A 6,840-nucleotide genomic window follows, 5' to 3' on the forward strand; every position below is an offset into this window, starting at 1 on the left:
TGTTTATAGTATTCTCTGATGGTAGTTTGTATTTCTGTGGGATCGGTGGTGATATCCCCTTTATCATTTTTTATTGCATCTATTTGATTCTTCTTTCTTCTTTATTAGTCTTGTTAACGGTCTATCTATTTTATTTTGTTGATCTTTTCAAAAAAAACAGCTCCTGGATTCATTGATGTTTTGAAGGGTTTTTTTGTGTCTCTATCTCCTTCAGTTTTGCTCTGATCTTAGTTACTTTTTTGCCTTCTGCTAGCTTTTGAATTTGTTTGCTCTTGCTTCTCTAGTTCTTTTAATTGTGATATTAGGGTGTTGATTTTAGATATTTCCTGTTTTCTCTTGTGTGGGCATTTAGTGCTATAAATTGCCCTCTACACACTGCTTTAAATGTGTCCCAGAGATTCTGGTATGTTGTGTCTTTGTTCTCACTGGTTTCAAAGAGCATCTTTATTTCTGCCTTCATTTCATTATTTACCCAGTAGTCATTCAGGAGCAGGTTGTTCAGTTTCCATGTAGTTGTGCTGTTTTGAGTGAGTTTCTTAATCTGGGGTTCTAATTTGATTGCACTGTGGTCTGAGAGACAGTTTATTATGATTTCTGTTCTTTTACATTTGCTGAGGAGTGTTTTACTTCCAATTATGTGGTCAATTTTAGATTAAGAGCAATGTGGTGCTGAGAAAAAATGTATATTCTGTTGCTTTGAGGTGTAGAGTTCTGTAGATGTCTATTAAGTCTGCTTGTTCCAGAGCTGAATTGAAGTCCTGGATATCCTTGTTAACCTTCTGTCTCGTTGATCTGTTTAATATTGACAGTAGGGTATTAAAGTCTCCCATTATTATTGTTTGGGAGTCTAAGTCTCTTTGTAGGTCCCTAAGGACTTGCTTTATGAATCTGGGTGCTCCTGTATTGGGTGCATATATATTTAGGATAGTTAGCTCTTCTTGTTGAATTGATCCCTTTACCATTATGTAGTGGCCTTCTTTGTCTCTTTTGATCTTTGTTGGTTTAAAATCTGTTTTATCAGAGACTAGGATTGCAACCCCTGCTTTTTATTTTTTGCTTTCCATTTGCTTGTTAGATCTTCCTCCATACCTTTTTTTGAGCCTATGTGCATTTTTGCATGTGAGATAGGTCTCCTGAATACAGTACACCGATGGGTCTTGACTCTTTATCCAATTTGCCAGTCTGTGTCTTTTCATTGGGGCTAGCCCATTTACATTTAAGGTCAATATTATTATGTTTGAATTTGATCCTGTCATTATGATGTTTGCTGTTTATTTTGCCCATTAATTGATGCAGTTTCTTCATAATGTCGACGGTCTTTACAATTTGGCATGTTTTTGCAGTGGCTGTTACTGGTTGTTCCTTTCCATGTTTAGTGCTTCCTTCAGGAGCTTTTGTAAGGTAGGCCTGGTGGTAACAAAATCTCTCAGCATGTGCTTGTCTGTAAAGGATTTTATTTCTCCTTCACTTATGAAGCTTAGTTTGTCTGGATATGAGATTCTGGGTTGAAAATTCTTTTCTTTAAGAATGTTGAATATTGGCCCCCACTCTCTTCTGGCTTGTAGGGTTTCTGCTGAGAGATCCACTGTTAGTTTGATGGGCTTCCCTTTGTGGGTAACCCAGCCTTTCTCTCTGGCTGCCATTAACATTTTTTCCTTCATTTCAACCTTGGTGAATTTGACAGTTATGTGTCTTGGGGTTGTTCTTCTCAAGGAGTATCTTTGTGGTGTTCTCTGTATTTCCTGAATTTGAATGTTGGCCTGCCTTGCTAGGTTAGGGAAGTTCTCCTGGATAATATCCTGAAGAGTGTTTTCTAACTTGGTTCCATTCTCCCCATCCCTTTCTGGTACATCAGTCAAATGTATATTTGGTCTTTTCACATAGTCCCATATTTCTCGGAGGCTTTGTTCATTTCTTTTCACTCTTTTTTATCTAATCTTGTCTTCTCACATTATTTCATTAATTTTATCTTCAATCACTGATATCCTTTCTTCTACTTGGTTGAATTGGCTATTGAAGCTTGTGCTTGTGTCATGAAGTTCTCGTGCTGTGGTTTTCAGCTCCATCAGATTGTTTAAGCTCTCCTCTACACTGTTTATTCTAGTTAGCCATTCATCTAACCTTTTTTCAAGGTTTTTATCTTCCTTGCGATGGGTTAGAACATGCTCCTTTAGCTCAGAGAAGTTTGTTATTACCGACCTTCTGAAGCCTACTTCTGTCAACTTGTCAAACTCATTCTCTGTCCATTTTTGTTCCCTTGCTGCCAAGGAGCTGCAATTCTTTGGGGGAGAAGAGGTGCTCTGGTTTTTGGAATTTTCTGCTTTTCTGCTCTGGTTTCTCCCCATCTTTGTGGTTTTATCTACCTTTGGTCTTTGATGTTGGTGACCTACAGATGGGGTTTTGGTGTGGATGTCCTTTTTGTTGATGTTGATGCTATTCCTTTTTGTTTGTTAGTTTTCCTTCTAACAGGTCCCTCAGCTGCAGATCTTTTGCAGTTTGCTGGAGGTCCACTCCAGATCCTGTTTGCCTGGGCATCACCAGTGGAGGCTGCAGAACAGCAAACATTGCTGCCTGATCCTTCCTCTGGAAGCTTTGTCCCAGAGGAGCACCCGCCTGTTTAAGGTGTCTGTTGGCCCCTACTGGGAGGTGTCTCCCAGTCAGGCTACATGCGGGGCAGGGACCCACTTGAGGAGGCAGTCTGTCTGTTCTTAGAGCTCAAACGCCATACTGAGAGAACCACTGCTTTCTTCAGAGCAGTCAGACAGGGATGTTTTTAACGTACTCATCTATTTTTTGACTATAGTTGACTTTTGGTAACTGAAGCTCCAGAAAGTGAAACTGTGGATAAGGCTGGGAGACTAATGTAACTGCAGGTCTCTCAAAGGTTAGGCAAAAAGGGTTTTTCTTTTATAGGGAGGAGTAAACAAGGCTAGAAAGAACCACTGTGAAGGAGTGGGATGACAGGATCAGGACAGCACATCAGAGAATGTTATAATCCTGAGACCCGCCTGCTCTCAGGATGGGCCATTTACTGGCTTAGGATGAGGGCGAGCCAAAGTTCAGGGACTGGACGAAAGGGAGAAACTTAGCTAATGTTTAGTTTACAGGCATTTTGTTTGGATTGTTCCTATTGAATGGTTTGGGATGAAATGGTTCAGATGATCATTTATAAGGCAAAGAATGGGAGTTTGGAGAGTCTGTGTCTAACTTTGTCACAGGTGATCAAGGGAGGCATCCATGGTTCTTATGTGAGTCAAATGGGGAAGGGGGAGTTCTTTGCAGGATGGCATTCACCAGAACACAAAAGGGTGGGGGACCTTTTTTTTTTTTGAAGTGGAGTTTCACTCTTGTTGCCCAGGCTGGAGTGCAATGGCATGATCTCCGATCACTGCAGCCTCTGCCTCCTGGGTTCAAGTGATTCTCCTACCTCAGCCTCCTGAACAACTGGGATTACAGGTGTGCACCACCATGCCTAGCTAATTTTTTATGTGTTTCTAGTAGAGACAGTGTTTCACCATGTTGGTCCAGGCTGGTCTCAAACTCCTGGCCTCAAGTGATCTGCCCACCTGGGCCGTCCAAAGTGCTGGAATTACAGGTGTGAGCCACTGCGATGGGCTAGGTGGGGGACTTTTGAACCTTCCATGCTTCCAGGAGCATAGGGCTCAGGTGAAATTCAACATTATCACAATAAACCTGCCTGCTAAGAAGAAAACACATTTGGTAATCCTCTGCTACTGCTGGGTAACCTTCCAATGTGATCTCAGTGATCAGCCATGGAGGTGGGTTATTGTTATCACTCCCACCTTATGGATAGGTGCAGAATGGAGCAGAGGCTAAGGAGCTTCTGAGGCGCCACCCCAAGTAGTGGCTGAGCTGAGAACTGAACCCTGGTTTCTCAGATTCCAGCCCTACTCACAAACCTTGGCACCGTACTGCCTTTTCATGTGATCTCAGTCAGTGACTTACAGAATACCATAAATCTGGTTTATTTTTAAGAAAGGCACTAGCACAATTATCTAAGATTGCAAATTATCCATAGGTATTTGTGGAGTTTTTCATGATGATTATGTTATATCAGTATCCAACAGAATATAAAAGTGGAGATCAGTTACAATTTCAATTTCCTAGAATAAAATTTTGCTCTATAATTTCTATGCAGTCATTAGCATCCATCCACCCTGCTTAACAGGCTTGGCTTCTAAAGAAAAAGGACTGCATTTGCACAACTGTGAAACCCCCAGCATTGCAATCAATGCTGCTGCAAGCCTTCTTTACCAAAATAACAATTCTTCTTAAGAAATGAAAAAGAGATGTAAGTCCTACCATACCTTTCTCTTTATATGTTTTCAGATTCTCTACCAAGTAACCCCCACAACAAAAACCATGGTGATGAAGTATTTCATACGGCATGAGGGTGGGATAGCAAATGGAGGCTTTATTTTGGTCTTGAGAAAGTCATAGCCCTGAGAAGGCTCTGGTAACACGTGATTGTGACTGTGTAAGAGGAATCTTCTTGGAACATGGGGTAAAAATAGGATGCTGCAGAGAGGCAGCAAAGGGACTCAGGGCTCTGTGCTTCAGGCAGCACTGGTACTTCGGATGCTTCAAGACTAAGGGTTAGTGCCTGTGCTGCTTCCTTCCTCCTGCTGCTCCCCTAGGCTGCCCAGGGCTGATACTTGAACACCCCTATTCATACAGGCCTTCTCTTCTAGCTTCTGGGGGTGGAGTGGCAGTGGGGGCTGCCATCCTGCTTCCCCATGGTACACACACATCTCAATGTCCTGAGTGTATTGAGACCTCAGAGCCAGCAATGAGTACCCCTCAGTGTGATGACCAGCACAGCCCTTGCTATGGTCATAGTTATGGGCTTGGGTTCTAGAGGCAAAGAGTTTCAGGTTCTATTCTGGTTCTCCCATTGGCTTGCCGTGCAGCTTGGATAAAGTTGATGCAGCACTCTGAGCCTTAGTCTCCTAATTTGTTAAAGGTGGGGAGGATAACACCCATATCCCTGCCCTGGGGTGTTGTAAGGGTTAAATGAGATAATAAAAGTCAAGTATGTAGTACACAAGCATTTAATAAGTGTTAGTTTTTGATGATGATGATGATGATGATGAAGATGATGGTAAAATCAAATATATTAATCTCTGACAGTGGGAAAGGAGAACAAAATCTGTTGAGTTTTTCTCCTCTTTCTTGCAGGAAACAGATGGTCACCTTCAAGGCTAATTTCTGGATCTTTGTTATTTGACCTATCGCTCTCAATTAATGGTCTTTTTGCCCTGGTGGGCCGTAGCACTCTGGGTGGGACACAGGGTCTCACTATGATCTTACTCTCTCTCATGCTCAGTTTCACCTTCAGTGTGATACACTCATCCCTGCTGATCTTCCTGACCTGGCTGCTGGCCAGGAAGGATTCCTTGTGTAGTTCGGCCAAGCTTTTCTTAGCGTGGGGTCTTGCTGCCTTATCTTAGGGGGCAGCAAGGTATACAGGAAAATATTCAACTTCTGCACAAAAACATATGTGGATTCAAATCCCAGATCTACCACCTCCTATCTGAATGGCTTTCTGCATACTTATACTTTTGGGCAAAAGACTTAATCTCTCTGAGCCTCAGTTTTCCCTTCTGTAAAATAGAAATAATTAATGGTAATTTACTTAATAGAGTTATAATGCCTGGCATAGAGTAGCAGCTGTATTTTTTGTTTTGTTTTGTTTTGCCAAAAAGAAGACACTCTTTGAAGATTTATACTGCTAAGTCATTAGGTTTTTCTTGTTCCCCTATCTGCAGGAAGTAGTGAAGAGCGATGGGTGGGATGTAAGGTCTGAAGTAAAGAAAAGCACGAGTGCTCACAGTGGGCTTTGGAAGAGGAAGGCTGTGGGGAAAGTCTGGAGTTGGGTTGGAGGTCCCCAGTCTCACGTGCATGCCCAGGGCTGATCCTAGGGCTGTTCCCTGTCCTAGTTTAGGGCCTTGGTTGTTCACATTCATGCCCACGCACTCCCTGACAGGCCTTGCTTTCCAAGATCCTGCCCTGCAGCCTTTAGCTCTGCTTTGCACCTGATCCCTGTTCAGATGGTTCCAAAGGGCTGAGTCATTCATGCAGCACCACATCTTAATTCAGGATTGGAAGTGAGTGGAGGGCCCCGGAGCTCCTGATGCCTGCCATTTTCAGGGAGGAAGTTAGAGGCCTGCTGGGAGCAAGTTTGGATGCTGGCTTATTACCTTTCCTGTTCTAACCAGTCAGGCAGTTAAATTAATTGAGTGTCTATCATGTAGAAAGTACTGCACTGGATGCTGCTGGGAAGGGATGCCTGTCTTCCTCATTGAAAAGCTCATAGACCACCAGGAAGTTAGGACACACACCAGAAAAGCCAGAACATAGAATTGACGTTACGTTACTGAGTGTATTTTTATGGATAAGTTCTCTACAGGGAGGGGAAGCTGAGCTGGGGCTGAGGCTGGAGGTGCTGATTGGAGTTGGATGAGCCTCAGCAGGAAAGCTTTTCCAAGGAACATTAACTCAGGTAGGGTTTGGAGCCACCCAGGAGTGGCAGGTAGGGGCGGGGAGCTGAGAGCAAGTTGAATGGAAAAACATTCGCCTACATCTTCTGGCTGGAGAAGCTTTTTAGAGGGGCTTGAGAGAAACTACCCTCTACCCTGCATAGGTTCATGGTGTGTGTGTGTGTGTGTGTCTGTGTCTGTGTGTGTGTGTGCATATGTGTGGTTTGGTTGGGGTGGGTGGTGAATTACTTAGAACTCTTTGATTGTAAGCAACAGAAACCAAATTGAGATTGCTTAAAGCAAAAACTTCTAGGGCTAGAAGACTTGAAGTTGTTCTCAT

The sequence above is a fragment of the Colobus angolensis genome, unplaced genomic scaffold, assembly GCF_000951035.1.
Source record: "Colobus angolensis palliatus isolate OR3802 unplaced genomic scaffold, Cang.pa_1.0 Scaffold7, whole genome shotgun sequence".
Taxonomy (NCBI): domain Eukaryota; kingdom Metazoa; phylum Chordata; class Mammalia; order Primates; family Cercopithecidae; genus Colobus; species Colobus angolensis.